Source organism: Rattus rattus, chromosome 7 (assembly GCF_011064425.1).
Source record: "Rattus rattus isolate New Zealand chromosome 7, Rrattus_CSIRO_v1, whole genome shotgun sequence".
Classification (NCBI taxonomy): Eukaryota; Metazoa; Chordata; class Mammalia; order Rodentia; family Muridae; genus Rattus; species Rattus rattus.
The window spans coordinates 106877048-106890961 of record NC_046160.1 but is presented as its reverse complement, the minus strand read 5'-3'; positions in this window follow the sequence as shown (position 1 = coordinate 106890961).

The following is a 13914-nucleotide window of genomic DNA, read 5'->3' as shown; positions in this document are numbered from 1 at the left end:
GTTTCCATGTGTTTTTTCTTGATTGCTTTATTTCCATTTTTAATTCTTCAACTGTTTGATTGTGTTTTCCTGGAATTCTTTTCAGGGATTTTTGTAAAAGTTCTCTCTATGGGCTTTACTTGTTTATTTATGTTTTCCTGAATTTTTCTTTCAGGCATTTTTTATGATTCTCTCTTGTAGGCTTTTCCACTTGTTTTATTAATGTTTTCCTGTGTTTCTTAAGGGAGTTCTTCACGCCTTTCTTGAAGTCCTCCAGCATCATGATCAAATATGATTTTTGAAACTAGATCTTGCTTTTCTGGTGTGTTTGATATTCCATGTTCGTTTTGATGGGAGAATTGGGCTCCGATGGTGCCATGTAGTCTTGGTTTCTGTTGCTTGGGTTCCTGCGCTTGCCTCTTGCCATCTGATTATCTCTAGTGTTACTTTGTTCTGCTATTTCTGACAGTGGCTAGACTGTCCTATAAGCCTGTGTGTCAGGAGTGCTGTAGACCTGTTTTACTGTTTTCTTTCAGCCAGTTATGGGGACAGAGTGTTCTGCTTTCGTGCGTGTAGTTTTTCCCCTCTACAGGTCTTCAGCTGTTCCTGTGGGCCTGTGTCTTGAGTTCACCAGGCAGGTCACTTGGAGCTGAAAGGTTTTTCTTACCTGTGGTCCCGAGGCTCAAGTTCGCTCGAGGGGTGCTGCCCACGGACTCTCCGCGGTGGCAGCAACCAGGAAGGTCTCAAGTTCACATTTTTAAGTCCTTTGTAACCTATTGCTGTTACTAAGTTACCCAGTCATGTTAATATGAGCCTTCGCTATAACAAACACACATGAATGCTTACTATAAAAGATTCCTTACATTACATTAGAATTCTTTTTTCTTAGTCATAATAATGAATATCTTATTTCATTGTTCTATATTTAAAAGTAAAATATTTGCTTATGACGTTTAAAACAGTCCTGCTTATTCAACTACTCCTCTCATCAACTTTTCAGATTTAACTATAGGCTTGCTAAAGTTGACAGGGAAAGATGATAAGTTGTCAACCTTACCCAAAATACTGTAGGCAAGTAAGGAATGCTAATAGTGGGAGAAAAAGATATCCAGAGGTGGTCAAACCACACCTCCATTATCAAATATCAAATGAAAATCCCTGAAAACACATATAAGAAACATTACAAAAGCCAAGCAGGCTGTCACGAGAGAGAGAGAGAGAGAGAGAGAGAGAGAGAGAGAGAGAGAGAGAGAATGTGTTCCTGTAACAACAATAATGATAAAAAGGACAATGAATTTGAAGGAAAGCAAAGTGGGTTTTCAGGGAATAAAGAAAATGGGGGAAATATTGTAATTGTATTATAATCTCAATAATAAAGGAAAAGAAATACAAGAATCAGAAATTCGAATATATTGTTCATGCAAAACTGTAGTGGACCAATAACTTACTAATGTGGAGGCTTGACTTTGAAGGATCTGCTTCCTCGCTCACACAGGATGTTGAGTGAACTTATTTTACCATTGTAGAACTTAAGTGTTCATCTGTATATAGTAGCCAATGTGCACCTCCTGACTTCACACTCACTTTTGTGTTGGTCAGAGGCATGCTACGATAGAAGTGTTGACTTCTGCATAATTGTAAAGTAAATATGTCTTCATATTGTTTTAGATCATAGAGCTACAGGTCTAAAATGAATATGGGGCATTCTGTCCCCTTACATGTAATATATATTCATCAAAAGTGGCATTTCATCACCATTCTCATCATCTCATTCTTATTTTAACTGTCCTTAATGCTTTTGGAGGACTGAACTTAATGAAATACTCCATGTTACATTTATGCACTCACTACTATTTGTGACTCTATATGATGGCTTCTTGCTGAGTTGGGTAGTTATGAGAGTGTACTGCTTAGAAAGAAAACTGCACTCTCATTTCTACCCAAAATCACAGTGCATAATTGACCTCTGGACACCCATGTCCTCAATCGCAATTGATACAGCATTTCAAAATGACAAAGGCCTAAAATGTACTATCCAGTCATTATTTTGAGGCATTTAGTCTGGTTTCTATGCTAATTTTTTTTACTGTAGTAAGAAAAGTGACCAAGATTAAGTTGAATGTATTTTGTATTATACAAAGAATTCACTTACTGTATCTTAGTAAATATTCAAAATAATTATACTGTATAAAATTGCTGTAGTTTATATTTTAAATACAGAAAAAAAATAAAACCAGGAGAACTCAGAAATCGAGGGTGTTGCCAAGTGTCTGAAATTATGTCCAATCATTAAGGCAACTCAAATTGGTCCTCCATCATCCAACAGAGTTGAAGTTTCATTTTTTCAATAATGTTTTTTATTTAACTTAATTTTTTTTACTTATTTTCTTTACTTTTTGATCATTATCCTCCTCTTGGTCACACCTCCAAAATCCTTCCTCCATCTCTCACTCCCCTTCTCCTCTAAGTGGATAGGGCCTGCCTTGGTATCTTCCAACACTAACACTTCAAGTTTCTGTGAGGAGAGACTAGGTACTTGTTTTCCCACTGAGACCAGACAAGGCAGTCCAGCTAGTAGATAATTTCCCATATGTAGACAACAGCCTTTGGGATAGCCCCTACTCCAGTTGTACAAGACACATGGGAAGAGGAAGCCGAACATCTTCTACATATGTGCAGGAAGGCCTAGGTTCAGACAAAGCATGTTCTTTGGTTGGTGACACACACTTTGTGACCCACAAGTGACCAGGTTAGTTGACAGTATTGGTCTTCCTATGGAGTTCCTATTCTCTTCAGTGCCAACAATCCTTCCTCCTATTATTCCATAAGAGTCCCCAAGCTTCTTGTGTCCCCAAGTCCACACACTTTGGTTGGGGGTGTCTGTATCTGTCTGAGTCAGCTGCTGGGTAGAGACACTAAGAGGACAACATGCTCATGTCTGCATTAATACTGTCACAGAATGGTGTTTTAAGACACATTTTGTCTCAACTTATTGAGACAAAAATGAACACAGAGGCATCTTTAGAAGCTCTTTTTCTCCTCAGAAGGTTTTATGAGAACAGTTTTAATCTTACAGTCTCTCTCTCTCTCTCTCTCTCTCTCTCTCTCTCTATATATATATATATATATATATATATATATATATATTCTGGTTTTGCGTATTTTTATGAGCTTTCTGTTTGTGAGTCTATGTGCATCTAAATCTATATGTGCTTCTCATATTTTTTCTTTATTTCTGTTTCTTCTGGTTTTTGATTTGTCCTATTCATATTACTACGTCTTTGTCTTTTGTGTGCTTATATATGTGTGTGTGTGTTTGTGTATTTGTGTTGTGTGTGTCATTTTGCTTGGTTGTTACTATTATTTAGATATATGTTTTGGTTTTGTCATTTGCTTTCTCAGAAATAGAAAGGGAATGGGAGAGTAGGTAGGGTTGGGCTTAGAGAAGGAAACTATAATCAGAATATGTTGGACAAAAATGTATTTTCAATAAAAGAAATACAGACAAAACAAAAGAGAATCACATATAAGAGAGTTAAATTAATTTTTTACTGGATTTCAGTGCATCTAAAAAGTCCTGGTTGTTACTTGCCTCCTGTAATCACCTATCGTTATGAAATAGAGCTCTGTAATATAGCAGTAATGCATTCAGTTAGCAACACTGACAACTAACTAGACACTAACACTAACAACTAACTAGACAGCTAACTCAGCACATTTTGGGAATGGGGAAGTAGTTTCTCAAAATGGGGAACAATGTTTTAATGTATACGATCTTCCAAACCAACCTCTTGGCTGATAAGATAGTTTGGTGGTTAAGACCGCCTACTCTTCTTCCAGATGGCTTAAGTTCCTCTTCCAGGACCATGCTGGGCATTTCAAGTAAACCTGTAACTCTTACTCCAGAGGATCTGATGCCTTCTTTGGTTTCTCCAGGTACTTGAAATCATATGCACATACCCCAACACAGAAAAATACACATACACATAATTAACTATAATAAAAAGTCTTTTCAAAAGACCTTTTCATTATAATGTTCTCACAATCACCTTCTAACAATAACTTCAGTCAGTGAATTGGAAGGTAATCTGAATTGTCTTAAGAAACAAGGATCTAGCTCTTTTCCCTTCAAACAGAATTGCATTTTTCCTCTTCCTCTTCCTCTTCCTCCTCCTTCTCCTCCTCCTCCTCCTCTTCTTCATCTTTTTCTTTGTATTATTATTGTTGTTATTATTATGTGGATAGATAAGATGACTAGATGAATCGATGGAGATTATAGATAATAGATAATGGAAAAGTTCTGCTGCTTTGACTTAATAGTTATACTCAAGGTTGTTTTATATAGAGTTGAACATTAACACATATTTTCAAAAGTGCTAGAAAAATCGTTGAAATGTATGAAGTACAAAATATTTTTATAATGTGCAAGTATACATTTAAAACTATCTCAATTACACATAGTCCCCCTGCCTTTGTGCATATATAAAATGTCAACACCTGGCCTCCGTATACACCTACACAAGAAATACACTATCTCTCTCTCACACACACACACACACAGGTACACAAATGTGCATGCACACACCAAGCAAAAGTATGTTAAATATTTTTACAATGTCCAGATGAAAATAAATGTGAAACTAAATGTGTTTTCAGTATATAAATGAAAAGTTATATAAATGAAAAAATATGTGTCATATTTTTCTGTGTTTGCTTAGAATTTCTCTATAAAAATTATTTCATCTGCAAATCAAAATAATCACATTCTTACTTTTCAATTTAAAAAATATTTACTTTCTTTACTAATTGCCCAATTCTAAAAACTATCGATGAATTGCTTATTATAATTGACAAGATAAAGGACAAGGGAAGACATCTTTGTGCTGTTTCTTTGGGAATAGGATTTTCAGTCTTTTACTGAGACATAGCTGACATTATACTTAATAGCTTTGTCTAGGAGGACACAGGAATGTGTGAACTCAGTGATACATACAGTCAAAAATGAAGAAATCACAGAAGGGAAGTAGAAATCACAGAAGAGACAGATAATATCAAAAACTGGAAAAAGAGGAATAGCTGAAGACATGTTGGCCAAAGTTTCCAGAAATTGTGTTAGACAACATAGATACTAGGGTGCTGACATAAACAGTCACATCCTGCTCACATGGATATTTGTAAAATTATAGAATTTAAATATGATGTTTGTATATAATATACAACAGAAAACATGTTAACATAACAAATATTAAAGAGAATACTCATTAATCAACACAACACTTTTATATTAGTCATATACACAGCTCTACACTATAACTATATCTAATTTCAAGTTACATTACACATCAATGTGAAAAATAACATATTTTAGAGTATAAAAAATAAAATAAAATATTAATTTCCAGGCCAATATTGTGATTAAGTCAACTATTATTGAATTGAATGATTAAATATGTTTTTTCTAAGTGTATAATTAGATGTTTACTCTGGAAATTTTATTCAAAAGATAACTATGAAAGACAACTGTAATCGTACTTAATAGATGTTAATTATTACCTTTAACACTATTTTCTTAGTTCTCAATACACACTCATTTATGTAGCATTAAATCTGTTTTAGATTTATCCAGGCCAAAATATTTGTACATTCTAACAGTGAAACCATGTTCTAATACATTCTTCTGTATTAACAGTCCTTTTTTAAAGCAATGACTTAATTTGCATTTGTTTGAATGTCTAATAATTTGCTTCTTGAAACAGATGTACAATTAGAAGAAGACAGAGCATGTATCATACTGGCATGGAATATTAATTTCACATTCTTTCCTTAATCTGCATTGCTTCCTAATCCATGCAAAACTGAAGACAATCTTGGTTAGACAGCTGTTCTTCGGAAATATGTTTGTCCAATAGATAAAGTACCTAGGATGCACATAGAAAATTGTGACTTGTATGTTATAAAAGTCATTAAAATAAAGGCCTTTTCTGCAATGAAGATTTTATCCAGCATGGCAAGTCCAGTAAGGGTTGGAGCAAGATTTAAGAGAAATGTTAATAAAGTTTCAGTAGAAAAGGAAGAACATATTTGTTGTGGGTTGAATACTTTGAAAAACAAATCTTTGAGAGGAGAAAGAATATTAATTGGATGTTTATTTTTGTTAATATAAGATTTCTTTATGTGGCTTCTGCCTTATACATTGTCTTTTGTAGCAGAAACAGCAGGGCTACCTCTATTTAAACTCAACGGGGGCGAAGCAACTGTAGAAGCATCTCCTGCAGGAGGACCTAATTGAAGACTGCCTGTGAAGCAAGTTTTCCTGCAGGACAACCTAACTGAGGACTGCCTGTGATGCAAGTTTTCCTGCAGGACGACCTAATTGTGGACTGCCTGAGAGAACAAGGATTGCTAGAGCAAATAATGCCAGCCAATCAAGAACTGCTATTTAAAATAGATACTTTCTTGGGACCAATGTGGCATGGGTGGAGGGTATTAAAGGAGCTTACAGCAGTTGCTGCAGCATTTCTCTTCTGCTCCCAGAGTCTGTGCCTTTGACTTTGCGCCAACTGCTCCCCAGTCCCTAAGGGCAGATAGAGTCAGCAGGAGAGCTGTTCAAAGCACAGACAATATCTGGTGCCCAATATGGGGCAGTGTACCCAAGGGATATAAAATTCCACAAAAGTGGGCATTTGAGGGACCCTTGGACAATGACACAGGTATGGACATGATATGTTTGGGGGATCCTTTGGGTATTTGTAATCAGTAAGGGGAATGTTAAGTTTCATGACTGACATGGTGTCATAAGTTAGACTACCATGAAAGTCCCCCCTTGTCGTATTATGCAGTTGGATACAAGGGCCAACAGAGTACACATTGGTGGTAAAATAGAGAATTTTCTTTGTGGGCCATGTGCCTTCTAATTGTTGTATAGTAGTGACTAAGTCCATGAAGGACAATCCCAAACTCACATTGGAAGGGAAAAGAACAGAGTAGTCTGGAGAGTTAACTGCTACAGGCAAAAGAATGGTGTGTGTGGCACTAGAAGTTGGCTTGGAGCCTGACTGTTGGAGGGCTGGAGCAGAAGCACCCTCATCCTCAGTGTGAAAATCAACCTGTTTCCCCAGAGATAGTCAGTAATAGGAAGGTAAATATTAGCCTAATTCTGGCAGTGTTTGTTATAGGTGGCCACCACTTCCTCTGGGGAAGAATTCTTAAGAGTGGCAATGACTGCAAGAAGGATGGGGACAAAGAGCAAGCGAAGGATAATTCCAGACTGTACCTCGCACTTTTGGACAACTAAGAGAACACACATCTAGAGATCAGGGCCCCACATGTTCTCCTGGGATATCCAGGGGGCCAATATAGTAGCTTCCTAATAAAATTGGTCTAGATGGTGATTCTTAATCTTGAGACCACAAGTGACTAGAAGGGTTTACAGAGCTTTAATCTGTGGGTTCCTTGATGGTAGAGGGGAGGGAACCCATGATGATGAACACAAAGGAAGCAAAGGATAAACAAATATGACAAATATGACAGAAGAGGTGACAAAAGTCACGGTGTATTAAGCAAGGGACTCCTTCGGGTGTAGCTCAAAGAATTTATGCCTGGACGGTGTACCCAGGAAGAAAAAGTCATTCTGGAGCTGATCCCTCGCACCACAATCTAGGAAAACAGCCCTTACCAGGACGAATCTAGACCAAAAGCAAAAAAAACAGACAAAGACAAAGAAGAACAAAAATGTCCGCTGTATGCTTGCTGCAATCTTGCCACAGCATGCTCACTCAAAGACAGAGACTAAAAAAGAAGATAGTGGCTGAAAGCTCACCACATGCTCACTGTACACATGCCTCCTACTTATGCCATGGTTGCCTCACTCTTACCTCCTCATGCTTGTTGCAAGCTTACCTCATGGTCACTCTCGAACCAAACTGAGACCAACAGTGAGATTACTGGAATGAATAGACAGAGAAGACAAAGATGACAGGACACACAACGTAAAACACTAAGGGGCCAAGTCACCAAAGAAGCAACTGAAGGGGACACAACAGCAGCACCATGAGAAGAACAGATCAGGCTGATCCACAAGCACAGTCCTTGCAGCAACAGGCAAAACAAACAAACAAACAAAGAAACAAACAAACAAACAAACAAACAAACTAAGCCCCCAGAAAGGAGGGCTGCAAGTGGCCAGAAAATGAGAACAATGAAGTAGTACATCGATCACAACCATGACCACATTGGGTGCCAGATGTTGCCTGTAACCTGGACAGCTCTCTGTCCGACCTTACCTGCCCTTGGGGGTTGGGGACCAGTTAGCACAGAGTCAAAGACACAGACACAGTAGGTAGGAACTGTTGCAGCAATCTCATCTGAGGACTGCTGCAAGCTCTGTAAGAGCTTCCACCCATGACCCATTGGTCCCAAGAAAGTATCTATTCTGAACAGCAATTCCTGATTGATTGGCATAATTTGCACTAACAGTCCTTGGTCTCTTAGGCAGTCCTTAGTTAGGTCCTCTTGAAGGAATACTGGTGTCACAGGCAGTCCTTAATTAGGTTAAATAAAAGGAAAATTTATCCTTGATGGAAATTTCTAGAAGTCAAGTAGTAAGACTATAACATTGGAGAAAGGAAGGGTTGGAAGACATGATAGGGACATATGCTTGGTCAATGCAATCTTAGCACTTAATTTTTCTACTGAAAAAAAAATAGTGACCAGGATGAGATGGTGTGGCAGAGTTGTTCAAGGTTTCTCCAAGATACAAACCACAGCATTAAGAACTAGAAGCAATAAATGAAGCTTTCTCTAAGTATTAAAAAAAAATCACTGTAGGTACAGGGAAGAAAAATCACATAAGTGGAGTAAACAAGGGACTACATCTAATAATGAAGTGTTGGTAAATTGTGGGAATGTCCAGAGACAACATAACTTATATTACATTAGTAATTGCCATACACTGTTTCAGCTTATTGAAAGTGGATTCATATTTGGATAATGGAAGATGTTATAATCTCTGACACATATATTTCAAGAATTCTTTAAAATTCTGACCATCTTATCCTGGCCAGTAAGTTTTTTCAGTGTCAGAAGAAATGTTAAAGGCCAAGATTGCACAGACTCAACATCTATTTCTATCATTTCTTCTGACCCTTCCTTTCTCCCATGTTATGGTCCTTAACTCTGTGACAGAGAGAAAAGAAATCAGCAAAAAGGGACAATAAAACAAAACAACAAACAAACAAACACTGTGTGCTTGGGAACAGACTGCAAACTATTTCCAACAGAAATTACTATTGTTTATTCTGTGACATAAAAATACCTGGAGCAGGAACAGTGCGCTGAGATTTTAATGAGAGAAAGCTCATCCATTAAGAGAAAGTTCAACGAGTTGGAGCTGACTGCTTTAATTTCTATTCAGCTTTGCGATTGATTATAAATGCTTCATTTAGATGGCATAATCTATCTAATTCCTTGCTATTTGTTCTTAATTTGGAAACCTTACATGGGGATACTTATGCTCCTTGCCCTGTATATTTTTCCTCATGTTTTTTTGTCCCATGTTTGTAACCCTGTTAATGGAACTCACTGTGTCCAGATGAGTTGGGCTTTACCTCATTGAAATCTACCTGTTTCAATCTGAAATGCTGGGATTAAAGGCATGTGCCTCAGGATTTCCCATCTTCCGTGAAAATTTGATGATTCCAGCTGGCTGTCCCAATCTGTCTTTGCCAGTCAATTTCTGCTTGCTTTTTGCAGGCTCCTGATTTAATGTTACCTTGCATGTATTCTTTCCTCTCTCAGTTGGGTTGCTCCAGACATTTCTGCTATATATTGTAAGCATCTGAGTTGATCATGTTTTCTGATAGCAGCTATTTATCTTTTGACTTTGATATAAACTTAATTAGCACACTCATTCCAAAGCACCATTATGATAATTCTTTTCTTTTTTTAATGTAAAGGAGAACTCTATGTTATTCAGAATCTTGATGGTGTCTTCCAAAGTTCTCCACTGTTCTCTCTCCCCCTATTATTTTACAACTCTGATCTTACTGTGTACCAGGCTTATCCCAAACCTGGTTATACTGGTAATCAACTTTTTATGTTCCTCCAATATAGCAGTTTCCCTTGGACCAAAGATCCTTGTACTCATTTCTCTTTACCTGAAAAGCTTTTCCCGAACGAAAACAGAAATCAATTTCAGTTCTTCCCAAGTGTTTCAAAGGAGGCTAACATAAATAAGATGATATGTTTGTTCTAACCCTCCACTTCTTATATAGAATTCTGATCTCATTACCACTGATTACTTCATTCTTCATTTCTATACTGTACAACTGACTAATCACACTTACCAGCCAAGAGTTAAATTCCTTGATTTCAAGATTTCCAAGGTCTCTGTAGGTTTTTCCTTTGAAATGGACTAAATGCTTACAGGATCTATAATATGGATGAATCAATAGATAATATTAGTTGGAATAGTGAGGAGAAAACAGAAAATATGTGAACAGGATATTAGATTAGAGAAAAATGCAAATCACAGTTATTAGACCCAATTAATGTATCAACGCCAGTTGTATTATCTGAAAATGTTACTTTTCACTTGGCCTTCCGATCATATAATCCACCTGGTACATTAACATCAGTTTGCTATTTATTAGTCCTAGAATCCCAGTACTCCTTAAGTACTTTTTTTTTAACTTTGTGGTCCTGGGAATCAAATCTAAGTATATTACAGGCAGAACAGGTTTTAACCCACTAAGACATAAATTCTAGGCCTCTGTACATCTTTTAGAATCCTACAATGAAATATCTCAGGCATAGTTATTGTTTTTCAATGCTTACCGGTTCATTTACAAACTAAGTTATTAATTTAACCTAAAACATCAGATAATAACATTTTTATACATTTTATAATGTCCTTGCCAAAGGCATGCTGCTACTGCTTATCACCAAATTCATATAGAAAGTAAACGGAATCAAAGGCCAACACCTACAGTTGCCAATGTACCTATTGCCTGTACCTAATGCAATGTATCTATTGTTGAAGCAGCACTGTACGTTTTTCAAAGTTATCTGTGTAGTTAAGCAAAATAATTCATTGAGGAATGATTTAAAAACACTTGGCATCTATTTCCTTGTGATATGGTGCAATGCATGTAGCTGTTAGGATACACAAAATCATTAAATGCCTTTATAGAAGCAGCTGCCTGTAAGAAATGAGATGAGTATTTATGCAGGCTTCATGAAGGGTGCCATCCTACTCGAAGTTAAGTACAGTTTCTGCTTTCAAGAATTTCACACATAAATATCTCCCCCAAAATTTCCAAATTATATTCCAGGTTCCAAACAGACATTTGTTAGAGGTCATGGTTGAGGACAGGCTTAGGTGATTCGAGACTGTTTACGAGGTAGCACCTTGAGTTTGGAAACATCCCATTGTCCTTTGCAGCACACTGTGTGTGCAAATAGCTTTTCTGTTGAAGCTTCAACAGCAAACTGCAGCAAGAGGTTCTTGCAAATTTGTTTCTAATGTGACAGCTTAAATATGTTGCCACATGGGTATTTCTGATTTTTGAATTTACAGGCATTCAGAAGGATGCTGCAGAGTGAATCAAGCAACCAGCCCACAGTTGTGAAGGGATACCAGGAAATGCCAGTGGCGGGTTTCATGTTCAAGTTGTTGATATATAACAAGGGATGTTAAACCCATGTGTCACTTCAGAGGATGCTCTGACGCACTGGTTTTGTGATTAGGGGGGAAGGGGGAACAGAGCACGAGTCCCTAGAGGCACTCCATTGGTGTGTGTGTCTACCTTTGTCACCATTCTCTCAAGTATGATGACTGGTTTGTGAATACATTCTTTCTCATAAAACTTACCCCAAGTTCTTGGCTATGGGAAATCTCCAAGGAGAGGTAGAGGAACATGCTCTCATAGGTCTTACCCCTACTTAAAGCCGACTTTGACATTCTACCAGGGAATACCAAATTGAAATACCATTAAGCAGTAGACAGATGTGAGAGTCTAATCCACAGGACAGCTCCAAATAGGGAAAGACAGAGCTCGTGCTTGCTCGTAGCAATGGCTCACAGGTGGGTATTAGGGTCTATTGAGAAAGTGTGGGCTGATGAAGTGTTGACAATTTTAGGTATCTGTGTATTCTCACATCACCAGGCAGGCTTGCAAAGTTACTCAGGTGACCAGCTTGTTTGTTTTATAGTATGAATAATGGATACAAATATCCAGCTCCAAAAACATCTATCGAAACCATTCTTTAATTCCAGCACACATAATACACATGGTTGTATATAGAGAGAAAGATGCATCCGAATGTCAACACACAATACTGCTCTTCTTAGTTTATCTTAAATGAAATAAAAAAAAATCTTTGCTGATAAAATGACAGAAAAATTTCCCCTTGATCTAGATGCTGTGAAGTGTAACATGAACAAGGGAACTCATAAGTAAAATGATTGATTTTCCAGCTAACAATGGAAAGTAAGACAGGTTTAAGACAACTACCATACATAAATGCTCATGCAAAATCAAACACGTCCTTTAGAGCAGTAATGGATAGTATTTTAGACAATTCCATTGGCAATCCATGGCTAATCATTTCTTTCTGTGCTTGACACTTATGCTGGTCTTTTAAAATGTATATTCTGTCATACTTTGACTTTGATTTTCCAATGTATACATTCAATCATAAACTATGTAAGAATATTTTATTATAGAAATATATAACATATATATATACACTAAAATACATACCTTTATCTTATATATGTATCATATATATAGGTACACATATCGAATCCTTAAAGTAACATATATATGTGTGTGTTCATGTATATGTATGCATGTGTATATCAAAATATATTATACACACATTATATATTATTGTTATAGTTAATGTTCTAGTTCTGGGGAAAGACACTTTGACCACATAGCTTATAAAACAGAGCATTTAGTTGGAGACTTGTCCACTGTTTGAGATGGTCAGTTCATGGTCATCACGCCAGGAAGCATAATGTCAGATATGCAGGCATGGCACTGGAATAGTAGCTGAAGGTTTCAGGCAGAAAGATCAAGACTGATTCTGATGTGGGCATTTAAAACCTTACAGCCTACTGCTGATGACACCTCGAAATCCTTTCTAAATATTCCACCACTTTCGGGAAGATACATTCAAATATGTGGGCCTTGGGGGACCATCCTTACCAAAAGACCACATTATCTACTCAATAATATGGTTCTGTAAATGTTAATTAGATGGCCAGATTCCCCAAATGCCTTGCTTCCATATTAGCTTGCATATTTGTTGGCTTACTTTTAGGGAGGGTGAGGGAGTCATGACTTAAATTTCCTATATTGGAGCCTTTTTGTTTCTTTAACTGAGTTGAAGAAACATGATATGCATCTCAGATTCTAATTAATTTAGTGTTTTTCCAGCATCAAGTTCACGCAAAAAATTCAAGTGAGAATGTGTGGCAGGCACAACTAGGTAACGTCATAATGTATAGTTGGATTTGAAAACTGTTGATTCCTCAAACATATTTAAATATTTTGGTAACTGTTCTCACAATTGTCATTCTTACAACAACTCTAAATGAGGCACAATAGCTTAATGTTATTGTTAAATAAGGACAAGAAAGCCACAAATTAAGGACTTTATAATGGACAAATGGTTGTTGATATCAAGCTGTCATAAGACAGAAAAAAGTTCATTCTGCATATGAATGCTTTAGTGTCATAAAGAGATGGTACATATTCAATCAGTATATATATATGTACATATATATATATATATATATATATATATACAATATCACATCTAAATGCTATTGCAGTATAAATCATATCTAGGATGAAAGTGGTTGGTGCGGGTGGCAGTGTGTGCATTGATCCTTAGTGTTCTATCATTAAGTGATAAATGCCCATATGT